This window comes from Bos indicus, chromosome 16, assembly GCF_029378745.1.
Source record: "Bos indicus isolate NIAB-ARS_2022 breed Sahiwal x Tharparkar chromosome 16, NIAB-ARS_B.indTharparkar_mat_pri_1.0, whole genome shotgun sequence".
NCBI classification, from domain to species: Eukaryota; Metazoa; Chordata; class Mammalia; order Artiodactyla; family Bovidae; genus Bos; species Bos indicus.
This window is the reverse complement of record NC_091775.1, coordinates 7,593,517-7,607,476: the sequence shown is the minus strand read 5'-3', so window position 1 is coordinate 7,607,476 and position 13,960 is coordinate 7,593,517. Positions and strand designations below refer to the sequence as shown.

The 13,960-nt window shown below is 38.9% G+C and overlaps 1 long non-coding RNA gene across 1 annotated transcript; it reads right to left on the bottom strand.

The window, feature by feature from the left end:
- Positions 1-6,318: 6,318 nt before the first annotated feature.
- Positions 6,319-13,160, bottom strand: LOC139176321 (uncharacterized). The gene is made up of 3 exons (XR_011560724.1): positions 13,093-13,160; positions 12,030-12,073; positions 6,319-6,432 (listed from the first exon to the last, which is right to left on the bottom strand). It is a non-coding gene; the product is annotated as an uncharacterized lncRNA (long non-coding RNA).
- Between the last annotated feature and the right edge of the window lie 800 nt (positions 13,161-13,960).

The following is a 13,960-nucleotide window of genomic DNA, read 5'->3' as shown; positions in this document are numbered from 1 at the left end:
GAAAGTGAACATGAAATTAGGAAGAAGGAAATCTGTATAGAATTCTGACTTAATCTTTACACATTAAATGATATGATAGAGAAATTGTGTCCTGGACTTGCGTTGTGTTCTGTTTACAATCACCTTTTCTTGCTTTGCTCTTCAAAAATTATTTTTCCCGTAAGAGCTGCTGTGAGCATTAAGTATCTCCATGTAATTAAGGTCACTCAAGGCAATAGGAGAGTCTCTGTTATGTGGAATTTTTGTTCTTCCCTCCCCCAGGGTTCAGTTCAGTTCAGTTCAGTTCAGTCACTCAGTTGTGTCTGACTCTGCAACCCCATGAATCACAGCATGCCAGGCCTCCCTGTCCATCAGCAAATCCCAGAGTTCACTCAGCCTCACATCCATTGAGTCAGTGATGCCATCCAGCCATCTCATCCTCTGGCATCCCCTTCTCCTCGTGCTCCCAATCCTTCCCAGAATCAGAGTCTTTTCCAATGAGTCAACTCTTCGCATGAGGTGGCCAAAGTACTGGAGTTTCAGCTTTAGCATCATTCCTTCCAAAGAAATCCCAGGGCCGATCTCCTTCAGAATGGACTGGCTGGATCTCCTTGCAGTCCAAGGGACTCTCAAGAGTCTTCTCCAACACCACAGTTCAAAAGCATCAATTCTTCAGTGCTCAGCTTTCTTCACAGTCCAACTCTCACATCCATACATGACCACAGGAAAAACCATAGCCTTGACTAGACGGACCTTTGTTGGCAAAGTAATGTCTCTGCTTTTGAATATGCTATCTAGGTTGGCCATAACTTTTCTTCCAAGGAGTAAGTGTCTTTTAATTTCATTGCTGCAGTGACCATTGGAGTGATTTTGGAGCCCAAAAAAAGAAAGTCTGACACTGTTTCCAGTGTTTCCCCATCTAATTCCCATGAAGTGATGGGACCAGATGCCATGATCTTCGTTTTCTGAATGTTGAGCTTTAAGCTAACTTTTTCACTCTCCTCTTTCACCTTCATCAAGAGGCTTTTTAGTTTCTCTTCACTTTCTGCCATAAGGGTGGTGTCATCTGCATATCTGAGGTTGTCGATATTTCTCCTGGCAATTTTGATTCCAGCTTGTGCTTCTTCCAGCCCAGTGTTTCTCATGATGTACTCTGCATAGAAGTTAAATAAGCAGGGTGACAATATACAGCCTTGACGTACTTCTTCTCCTATTTGGAACCAGTACATTGTTCCATGTCCAGTTCTAACTGTGGCTTCCTGACCTGCATATAGGTTTCTGAAGAGGCAGGTCAGGTGGTCTGGTATTCCCATCTCTTTCAGAATTTTCCACAGTTTATTGTGATCCACACAGTCAAAGGCTTTGGCATAGTCAAAAAAGCAGATAGGAGATCAATATTTCTCTAGATATTTCATGACTTGCATGTCAGGGTTTTTTGAAACTCTATATGTAGTGTAAGAAGTTCATGGTAAATCATTCCGTCCTTGTGTAACTAAAATGTGTTTTTATTATAACACAGAGAATTTTTCTCTGAAAAGGCTCTTAAAATTCTATTTTTATTCCCTTATATTTCTCCTGCTTTTTTCTTTCAGCTGCCCAAAGGATGAATCTCATTGACTTTATTCTTATGGCCTTCATTTTGTCCCCCAAACTCATTTATTTTGTAAGGAAAGTTTGTAAATCTTAATCTCTCTCATCTAGTTTTCTCATCACTACTTCCCTCTCCTGTCTGGCAACCACTTATTTGTTCTCTGTATCTATGACTACATTACTGTTTTGTTATTTTAGTTCATTGGTTTTGGTTTTCGGTTTCCACATACAAATGACATCATAGTTGTGATGTATGATGTATTTGTCACTCTGACTTATTGTACTTAGCATAATCCCCTCTAGGTCCTTCTATGTTGTCACAAATGACAAGATTTTATTTTTCTTTATGGCTAAGCGATAATCCATGGATACCACCTCTTATGCATTCACATTCTTGATACACACTTTGAAAAAATAACCATAAGTGAAATTGCTGGATCATATGGTATTTCTAATTTTGGGGGAAAACTGCATACTTGGTGTATATAACTTAAGATATAAGTCAATAATGCACCCTAATACCTAAAGTTGGTATTTTCTGTAACTGAATTATTTATAGTGACACTTGGACATCTATCAGTTCAGTGTAGTTGCTCAGTCATGTCCGACTGTTTGCAACCCCATGGACTGCAGCATGCCAGGTTTCCCTGTCCATCACCAACTCCTAGCGCTTGCTGAAATTCATGTCCATTGAGTGGGTGATGCCATCCAGCCATTCCATCCTCTGTTGTACCCTTCTCCTCCTGCCTTCAATATCTCCCAGCATCAGGTCTTTTTCAGGTGGCCAAAGTATTAGAGCTTCAGCTTCAGCATCAGTTCTTTCAATGAATATCCAGGACTGATTTCCTTTATGGTTGAATGGTTTGATGTCCTGCAGTCCAAGGGACTCTCAACAGTCTACTCCAATGCCACAATTCAAAAGCATCAATTCTTCAGCACTCAGCCTTAAAAACTAGTATTTTAGCCTATTTTGAATCAATATTATAGGTGTATAATGGTATCATATAATCTTTTTGATTATATGAATATTTGAATGTTCAAATATAAAAATTGAATATTCCTGATCATCAATGAGATTGATGTTTTCCTACTATTTTGATTATTCTGCAGATCAGCTGCCAACCCAAAGTACTTATCAATTATGCTATTGGTCTTTTTTTGTGTTTACATATTTAATGTGTAACTTTGAGACTAACATTGGTGATTTATGTGCATTGCATATTTGTCATAGTATTTAAGATCAATTTTTAAAAATGAATTCTTTTCTCGTTTCTGTGTATGCTTAGTTGCTCAGTCATGTCTAACTCTTTGAAACCCCATGGATCATAGCCTGCCAGGGTCCTCTGTCTATGGGGATTCTCCAAGCAAGAATACTAGAGTGGATTGCCATGACCTCCTCGAGGGGATCTTCCCAACCTCGAAACCAGGTCTTCCTCATTGCAGGCAGATTCTTTACCATCTGAGCTACCAGGGAAGCCAGTGTTATTTTATATTTTAGTTGTATAGTAGGTCAAATGATTACCCCTTTGTACTTCTCTCTTGTTGACTGGAACTGTCTCTTAGTGATCATGTAGGAAAAAGAAATTTTATCATGATATTGTTACTGTGGGAGAAGGAAATGGCAACCCACTCCAGTATTCTTGCCTGGAGAATCCCATGGACAGAGAAGCCTGGTGGGCTATAGAATATGGGGTCACAAAGAATTGGACACAACTGAAACAACTTAGCATTGTTACTGTACCACTTATCCCCATTACTTTTACTTGAGCACATTTTTACTGACTTTAATGTTACTTCTGAGCATTTTAAATGTGGTAATGTTTTATGTTTATGTTTTATATTATTATTACAGTTTTTCATGTCCTCATCTTTTTTCCAGTTTTTATATTCAGAATGTATAGAGAACTAACCTGGCATTTTTGTTTAATTTATTTATTTAATAAATCTTTTTATTCCTTAACACAAGCTTTTGGCCATTCCAAGTGGTACGTGGGATGTTAGTTACCCAACCAGATATCGAGCTGTGCCCCTTCAGTGGAAGCTCAGAGACCTAACCACTGGATCTCCAGGGAAATACCTTACCTGGCATGTTTTTTCTTTTTAAATTATTTTTTAATGAAGGATAATTGCTTTGCAGTATTTGTTGGTTTCTGCCAAACATCAACATGAATCACCCATAGGTATACATATGTATCCTCACTGTTGAACCTCTCTCCCATCTCCCTTCCCACCCCACCCCACCCTCTAGGTTGCTACAGAGCTCCTTTTTGAGTTCCCTGAGTCATACAGCAAATTCCCATTGGCTGTCTGTTTTACACATGATAATGTAAGTTTCCATGTTACTCTCTCCATTCGTCTCACTCTGTCCTCCTGGCTCCACCCTCTGCGTCCATAAGTCTGTTGTCTATGTCTGTGTCTCTATGGCTGCTCTGCAAATAATGTCATCAGTACCATCTTTCTAAATTCCATATATATGCATTAGTATACGATATTTATCTTGCTCTTTCTGACTTACTTCACTCTGTGTAATATCTCTATGTTCAGCCACCTCATTAGGAAGAACTCAAGTGTTCCTTTTATGACTGAGTAATCTTCCATTGTATATATGTACCACAGCTTCTTTATCCATTCATCTGTCAATGGACATCTAGGGTGCTTCCAGGTTTTAGCTATTGTAAATAATGCTGTAATGAGCAGTGGGTCCATGTGTCTTTTTCAATATCTCTAACCTGGCATGTTTCTAATATGTTTTATTTGTGGTAAATAATAACTATAAAATAATTGATAAAACATATTCAGAGTTTGTTTCTTTATACAGTATTTTGTTAACTCTGATGTAATATATTTATATAAATATTTAAGCATAGTCAGAAAATGAACATTTACCAGTAATTTCAAGAACTACAAAAGTATCATTAATATTGAATCTAGATGTCTGTTCTAGTATAATTTAATTTCACCTTATTTTGTTTCATACTTTTTTGCTCTTTTAATGTAAGTTATGCTTTCAGATTTAAGTTTGAACCTCTTTTTCAGACTCATTTCAAGACTTTGAAATGCTGCTCTTTAAAGATTAATTTTATCAAAAATAAATTTTTAGCTGTCAACCATATTGGCTTTTTCAGCATTGCATTTCTTAATGTTTTGTTTTTAACTTTTATTGAGAATTCATTTTCAGCAAGAGGGCTCGTTTTTTTTTTTTCCTCTCCTTTCTCTTTTCTTCTGTTTAGCATTTTGAAATTATGTACCTCATGAAAAATTACAGCCTTAAGACATGTTTGAGCAAGTGAGTGCTGAGTCACTCAATTGTGTCCAACACTTTGTGTCTCCATGGACTGTGCCAACCAGGCTGCTCTGTCCATGGAATTTTCTAGGCAAGAGTACTAGAGTGGGCTGACATTGCCTCCTCCAGGGGATCTTCAAAATCCAGGGAGATATGTTTAGTAGTATTTTTTTTTCCTTATTTTACTCACTGATAGAAGTAAAATACTGACCTCAAGCATTGAGTTAACCTGAGGTCCCCATAATCCTAACAAGTAAATTAGCATACCAACCAAGAAGGAGCAATACTCATGTGATTGATAGAAAAATTCCCTGTTCTCAGAGATTTATTTCATATATGAACCCAGATGTCTATTTTAGTTTTCTTCATATTTATAGTTGCTCTGACTTTAAAGCAAAGGGCAATTCACCAGGCTCCTCTGTCTCAAAATCTTCTGCTCTTTGATATGTGCCTTAATCTTTTTCAGGGAATTAATGTAGTTTGCATCATTTCTCAGTCAGGACTCTTGGTGTCTCTTTCATACATCTGGACTGGTGTGAGTCCTGACATTTTATAAGGTCTGTATAGGCACAGCAATCTTACAGAAAAAATATACCCTACCTATCCCAGCAGAGAATTGTTGTGAGCCGCATTAGGCATTACTGGCAAAATGGAGGCATGGCCCCAGACCCCTCTCCTCATTCTGCAGGCACCGTCCTGGGATGAAGGAGTTAGGCCTTGTAATTCTGACATATCTTTTCCTCTCCTCGGCTGAGTTGACTGAACAGGAATATTAAGGTGCTTCTTGTTCTTGAGAGGAGCATGAGAAGGCACAAAGCCTTCTGCAGCTGTGCTCAGAGAATAATTCATAATTGACATTGGTTTAAGGACTTTTACAAAAGAGTGTTCCAGGATAAGCAGATAGGCTGTAGCTTGAGGCCATAGGAGGGATTGCTATCTGAAGCCTATTTGTGAGGAGAATGTTTATGGCAAAGGAGTTTACTGAATTTAGGGCTTAGAAATCATTACAACAGTTAGAAGTTAAAGATTTAAGGAATGTTGTGAAGTTAGCATATTTTACTATAGCTTATAGAAGTTAGGAATTTTTAGGGACACTATAGCTAGAAGCGTTTTTAAGAGATAGTGAGCTCAGGATGTTAGGGGCAAACAGGATTTAGGAAGATAAGTAGTAAACTGAGGAATGTAGCATGAGTTACAATGTAATCACAAGTTAATTATGGGACACATTAGATGAGGTAGATAATAGATGATAAGGCTGATTCCCAGAGAATCACTGAAGCAGGAACTCTGCTTGAAGAGCAACAATGATTTATGGAGATAATAAATCTGGGAGAGGGGGAACTGAAAATATCAAACCTCTGACCTAATACTTTTGTAAAAGTATAAAAGAGAATCATAAGCTTGAAATAAACAGGCAGTCCAAGAAAACTTGGAGGCTGTCTCATTACTCACCAACACCGTTCATCTCTTCTGGTTGAATCCCTGGCTGCTGGAGCTGGACTCCAGCAGAGAAGCACAAGTGATTTTCTGTTCTTCTTGGTCACATTTCTGTCTTATATCAGAATGTTTTGGTTCATATTCTGATCAATAGAAGTGATATTTATTATGCCTTATCAGTTATTTTATTTATCACCTTAAAAATACAACTAATTATACTTACAAAGTTACTTGCACACATATTTTCTGTATTGAAATCTAATTCTCTGTTATTTCTCTTTTATATTTTATTTTGTCTATGGGAATAATAATAATTACATTTACAGCTGTTAGATGTACCAGCTATTTTAAACACACACATATAATTTATTCTTCACAACAACTCTACAAAATAGATGATATTATGTCTCAGATTAGAACGACAAGGTAGGAAAAGCACAGTTAACCGTTCCTAGGATACAGACCAAGTAAATGGTAAACTAAGGATTCGTACTCAAAAAGCCTTATTTCAGAGTTCATATTTTAATTTTTTTAAATTTAATTTATTTTTTTAAATTTTATTTTTAAACTTTACATAATTGTATTAGTTTTGCCAAATATCAAAATGAATCCGCCACAGGTATATATGTGTTCCCCATCCTGAACCCTCCTCCCTCCTCCCTCCCCATACCATCCCTCTGGGTCGTCCCAGTGCACTAGCCCCAAGCATCCAGTATCTTGCATCGAACCTGGACTGGCAACTCGTTTCTTACATGATATTTTACATGTTTCAATGCCATTCTCCCAAATCTTCCCACCCTCTCCCTCTCCCACAGAGTCCATAAGACTGTTCTATACATCAGTGTCTCTTTTGCTGTCTCGTACACCGCGTTATTGTTACCATCTTTCTAAATTCCAAATATATGCGTTAGTATACTGTATTGATGTTTTTCCTTCTGGCTTACTTCACTCTGTATAATAGGCTTCAGTTTCAGAGTACATATTTTAAAATTTATTTTATATCTCACATAGCATCTTTACTACTTTCTTCATTAAAATCACATATAACATAAAATAAATTTTTTCAAACAACTGATGGTGTGCTTACTTGTTGACAGTATCAAAATTAAGTGATTTTCACAATATAAAGCAAGTTCAGTAAAGAGCAATAAATATGGAATTTTTGTTGTTCAGTTGCTCAGTCATGTCTGATTCTTTGTGAACCTATGGACTACAGCATGGGAGAATTCCCTGTCCTTCACCATCTCCTGGAGCATGCTCAAACTCATGTCAATTGAGTCTGTAATGCCATCACAAAATCTCTTTCTCTGTTGTCCCCTTCTCCTCATGCCTTCAGTCCCTCCAAGCATCAGAGTCTTTTCTAATGAGCCAGGTCTCTCTGCATCAGGTGGGCCAAATTATTGGAGTTTAAACTTCAACATCAGTCCTTCCAATAAATATTCAGGATTATATAATGTCCTTATAGTCCCAGGGACTCTCAAGAGTCTTCTCCAAATCCACAGTTCAAAAGCATGAATTCTTTGCTTCTCAGCTTTCTTTATGGTCCATCTCTCACATCTGTACATGACTACTGGAAAAACTATAGCTTTGACTAGATGAAACTTTGTTGGCAAAGTAATGTCTCTGCTTTTTAAAATGCTGTCTAGGTTTATCATAGCTTTTCTTCCAAGGAGCAAGCGTCTTTTAATTTCATGATTGTAGTCACCATTTGCAGTGATTTTGGAGTCCAAAAATATGAAGTCTCTCATCATTTCCCCATTGTTTCCCCACATATTTGCCATGCAATAATGGGACTGAATGCCATGATCTTCATTTTTGAATGTTGAATTTTAGCTGGCTTTTTCACTCTCATCTTTCACCTTCATCAATAGATTCTTTAGTTCCTCTTTTATTTCTGCCATAAGAGTGTTGTCATTTGCATATCTGAGGTTATTGATACTTTTCCTGGCAATCTTGATTTCATCTTGTACTTCATCCACCCCAGCATTTTACATGATCTACTCTACATAGAAATTAAACAAGAAGGGTGAAAATATAGTCTTGACACATTCCTTTCCCAATTTGGAACGAGTCTGTGGTTCTATGTTCAGCTCTAATTGTTGCTTCTTAACCTGCATAGAGGTTTCTCAGGAGGTAGGTAAGATGGTCTGGTATTCCCATCTCTTTGAGAAATTTCCACAGTTTGTAGTGATTCACACAATCCAAGGCTTTTTCATAGTCAATGAAGCAAAAGTAGATGTTTTTCTGGAATTCTCTTGCTTTTTCTATGATCCAACAGATGTTGGCAATTTGAGCTCCAGTTCCTCTGCCTTTTTAAAATCCAGATTAAACTTCTGGAAGTTATCAGTTTATGTAATATTGAAGGCTCACTCGGAGGAATTTGAAAAATACTTTGTGAGCACGTGAAATGAGTGCAATTGTGTGGTAGTTGAACATGGCAATGCCTTTCTTTGGGATTGGAATGAAAACTGACCTTTTCCAGTCTTTTGCCACTGCTTCAGATTTCCAAATTTCCCAAAGTGAAAAAACAAGTAGTGTGAGAAATAAAATTGCCTAGAGACACAGTGGAGCTTCCCTAATAGCTCAATTGATAAAGAATCCACCTGCAATGTAGGAGACCCCAGTTTGATTCCTGTATTGGAAAGATCCACTGGAGAAGGGATAGGCTATCCACTGCAGTATTCTTGGGCTACCCTTGTGGCCCACCTTGTATAGAATCTGCCTGCAATGCGGGAGACCTGGGTTCGATCCCTAGGTTGAGAAGATCCCCTGGAGAAAGGAAAGGCTACCTGCACTAGTATTCTGGCCTGGAGAATTCCGTGGACTATACAGTCCATGGGTCACAAAGACACCACTGAGCAACTTTCACTTCACTTCGCTTCACTTCAGAGACACATTACAGACCATAGTACATAGACAGAAATCGCAGGCAGAGGGCAGTGATATCCCTGACCTAAGCATACAGGTGAAAAATCCACCTGTGATGCAGGAGATGCAGGAGGCACGGGTTCAGTCCCTGGGTCAATATGATCTCCTGGAAGAGGTCATCACAATCCACTCCAGTATTCTTAACTGGAAAATCCCATGGACAGAAGAGCCTGGCAGGCTACGGCCCATAGGGTCACAAAGAGTCAGACATGACTCAAGTGACTGACCACAGGTATGGAACATACAGAGATTAAAGTTTAGGTGCACTGAGGTAGTTGTAAGTTGCAAGGCAGAGTTCAACATAAGAGGAATCTATAAAGAAAAAGAGCACCAAAACTCTGCATAGCAATTGCTCTGAGTCTTCACAGAATATTAGACTACATATGTGTAAAATGAAAGTTTATGAGAGAAGGAAAAAGAACAATAAGGTGATGATATAAGCTAAATAGTTCTCAGATTACATGAAGTGCAGAGATATTAAAGATAACAACAGTACAGGAAACTCAACTGTCAATAACCTATGGTATTCAGTAAGGTTCCCTGGACGTTAATATTTTGGTAGAAAAACAATGACAGTAGTAAGCCTAATTTGTCCAGGCTAGAAGCAAGATAGTAATATTATTAATAATAAGAAGCCTAAATTTTCTCCAGAAAATCATGTGTTTTACACTCACTATAGCAATCCTTAAAAATAAGTCTAGAGAAAAATCAACCTGAGAATAATTGAATTGAATTCTAGAACAAAAGTCAGGCTTATTTTCAAGAAAAAAAAATAAATTCTAGACTTTCAGCAATGTAGTAGGTATAATGTTCAACACCCAATTAAGCATTTCCCTGGTGGTTCAGAAGTAAAGAACCTGCCTGCAATACAGGAGAGGCAGGTTTGATCCCGGGTCAGGGTGATCCCCTGGAGGAGGACATGGTAATTGGTCATAGTAATTGGACATGTCTTACTCACTAAACCACCACAGCATCCAATTAAAAAATTTCTACACATGCCAAGAAACAGGAAAATGTGACTCGCTGGCAGAAGAATAATAGTAGAAAAGATGAGAGTACCAAAACAGTACTTTGTGTATTTCTATGATATAGGATTCAAGAAATTAAAGGAAAAATAGAAAGATGAAAATGTAGCTGTAAAGAAGTCACTGCCAAAGAGAGGCTATTTGATGATACTAAAAGCAGATTAGATACTGCAGCAACAATGAACACACTTGGAAAATATCAATAGGGATTATCCAAACTTGAGTGCAGAGACAGGACTTCCCCAATGTAATAGCTCTGTGGTAAAGAATTCGCTTGCAGTGCAAGAGACACAGGAGATGCAAGTTTGATTCCTGTGTTGGAAAATTCCCTTGGAATAGGAAATGTCCAACCACTCCAGTATTCTTTCTGGGAAATTCCATGGATAGAGGAGCCTGGTGGGCTACAGTACAAAGGGTTGCAAAGAGTCAGACACGACTGAGCATAGACCAGAGTGCAGACATGAAAAATAGACCAGTGGTTTCTAGTCGGTAAGTGAAGGAATAGTGGGAAGAGACTGCTAGTGGGCACTAAGTGTCTAAAAGTAAGATAGTGTGTGATGCACAAAACTTAATAAGGCTTGGGATTATAATGTCCATGAGAAGGAAATGATACTAAATTACTAATGAGAATTATACCAAACATGCCAGTGGACTACTAACAATTATTTCTATATTGAGGAGATACTATTACAATATCAAATTAAAATATTTTTCAGATAAAAAAATAGTGTATGATTATGATCCATGTTTTCTGCGGCTAAATGCATAATTTACATTATTTACATAAGTTGTTATGGGAATGTATTTTAGACTAGGTACAGGTTTAGTTAGGTTTAAAGTAACATAGGAATTAATAAAAATCTGTATTACTCACCACCTGGTGAATCAGCTCTGATCATGCACTAGCTCTCACATTATAATTAGCCCACACTTTAATAGTTTTAACTACTGTCTGTGTATGCATCAGTGGATTTGGACTCTGGGGTTGCAAAGAGTCAGACATGACTGAGCGACTAACACAATATCAAGGAGACTATAATATGGGCTTCCCTCATGGCTCAGAGGTTAAAGCATCTGCCTGCAATGAGGGAGACCTGGGTTCGAACCCTGGGTTGGGAAGATCCCCTGGAGAAGGAAATGGCAACCCACTCCAGTATTCTTGCCTGGAGAATCTCATGAACAGAGGAGCCTCATGGGCTACAGTCCACAGGGTATAGCTACATTTAAAAAAATAATTAAATGCAAATACAACTTCGGTAGATTTACTCTGTGGAATAGAAACAACACCTGAAGTTACACATATATTAATATTATTATATTATTTTTTATTTCATTCAAAGACATGCAAATAACTTTAAAAGCAACCTTTAATTATCATGGGTCCTATACATTGAATTGGGCTTCCCAGATGGCTCACTCACAAAGAAACTGCTGCCAACACAGGAACACAGGAGCTGTAGGAGACTCAGGTTCAATCCTTGGGTTGGGAATATTTCCCTGGAGGGGGAAATGGCAACCCACTCCATTGGGAAATCCCATAGACAGAGGAGCCTGGTGGACTACAGTCCATGGGGTCACAAAGAATTGGACAACTGAGCAACTGAAAAGGCAGCAGAGCATACATAGAATTAGGTAAAAATGAAGATTTGGAGGAAGTCAACAGTATTTGTCAAGAGCAAAGGAAGTTTGTAATTGTCTAGAAAATTACCAGATGCCAGAGAACTAAAATTATAGTTTAATTGCATGCATTTTTATACAGCATTTTTGGATTTCCTAAAATTACTCACTTATATCATTGAGACAGTCTCACAGAAGCCTTCTAATACCTAGCCTGTATGCAAATAAAAAGAAAATAATGATCACTGTCATAAGCAACACTATGTGTGTATTTATACACACACACACACACACACACACACACACACACATATATATTAAAACAAAGGAATCAAGTACTCAGGAGTGATATATACCATTAAAACATGTAATTGTTGAATGTTGATTGGATAAGTTTTAGCCTTTTGCCCAGTTCCTTTACCAAAAGCTTGGATATTAATTGAACCAAATAAAAAAGATGTGTGGAGAACAGCCAGATAATTTATTAACTCTTAAACTGGGCCATAAGTCTGTTCAAAGGCTAATTAGATCAATCTGAGAATGTATCAATCACATAATGACTCAGAGTATTTATATTAGTCATATATAATATATTCATGAGAAACTGCTAATATCTAACCTTGTGGTTTCGCAATGATGTTAGTTCAATGAGGAAATGAAATCCATGTATGATTCACTGAATCAGACAAAGGAGGGCTTCTTAAAGCACATGTATAGATAAAGCACATGTATAGACCTTTTAAAGCACATATAAACCCAAAATTGGTGAGATGAAATGAGTTTTAAAATATTTAATTATCAAGGTTTTGACCCAAATGAACAGTACTAGATACATCTCCATTAGGAGGTAATGAATGATGAGGTTATTTTGTGGTGATTTCTTTCATCATGAGGCAAGATATTGTGACCTACCGAGGCACAAAGTCAGGCCTGTGTGACAGTGCTCCATTATCAAAAGGAAATGGGGATGAAGGAGACAGGGCTTGAGCAGGGCTGAGGGAAAAGTAGCTTGTGTGAGGAAGTAGCTCACATGTCCATGGCTCCTACTCATATATGACATTCTTGAACCCCATAAAGACAGTACTGCATAATATAAAGAGACCACCCAAAGCTGACAGCTGTGGCCATCTGGTTTCTGTCTGGGAATACCTCTAAAGGACAGGGGTGAATGGAGACTTGCCAAGGAGACTTGTAACAGAGCACAGCCAAGTGCAGACCTCAGCACAGCCGTACCTGTGAGCTATTAAGCTGCACCCTGTCACCAGGCAACAGGTCCTGTTCAGCCATTTGCAATGGGCTCCTCCTCCAAGGAAGCAACTACCAGTGAGTGACCGTTAGTGAGGACATTCAGCCAAGTTCACTGGAGCAGGGATTGTCAAGTGGTCAGTGAGGTAAGAGTCAATCCCAGCCTTCCCCCAAAGGTGCTCCAGTTCATCCAGCCACAGGCCAGCGGGTGTTCTGGTGGAGCAGGGGACATGTTGGGGGCTGTGTCCTGCTGACCTCCAGAGCCTTTACTGTGGCCCCTACTGGCCGGGCCCAGGCCTTGAGGAGGCAATGACTCTCTCCCCTTCTCTGCCACCTTCTGACAACCCCGTCTGCCTGGGATGCCATCTGGAGGACCTGTTCCCATACCTCCCACCACATGGCCGGCCTTAGGATCCTGAGGGCCAGTTGGGTTGGGTGCCCGGCTCCCTCAGCACTGACGGCTGAGCAGGGTCTCAGGACCCAACACTGAGGGCGCTGCCAGCTGAGCTCTGACTCAGCCAGGACTAGACCCTGGAGGGTAAGTCCTGCCTCAGGACCTGCCCTTTCTTGTCAGAACAGAGACTAACACTCATGAGATATTTATGGGAACAGTTACCTGACCTTGACCTGACCCCCAGAACAAGGGCTCTGACACCAAGATGTTTATAACTCATCATATCCCTCTTTCACTTTCCTAGGAAAGAGTTTTGATGAGAGCTTTCAGGAAGTTTAGGGTTTTTAAGGCATGAGCCACTCCTCTCATTTCAGGGCCCTCAGTACACCTTTCTGGGCTCCATAGCCTGACCTTCTGTTTGATGTTTTTGGAAACAGGATAGGAAGATATTTTTGTTCCATA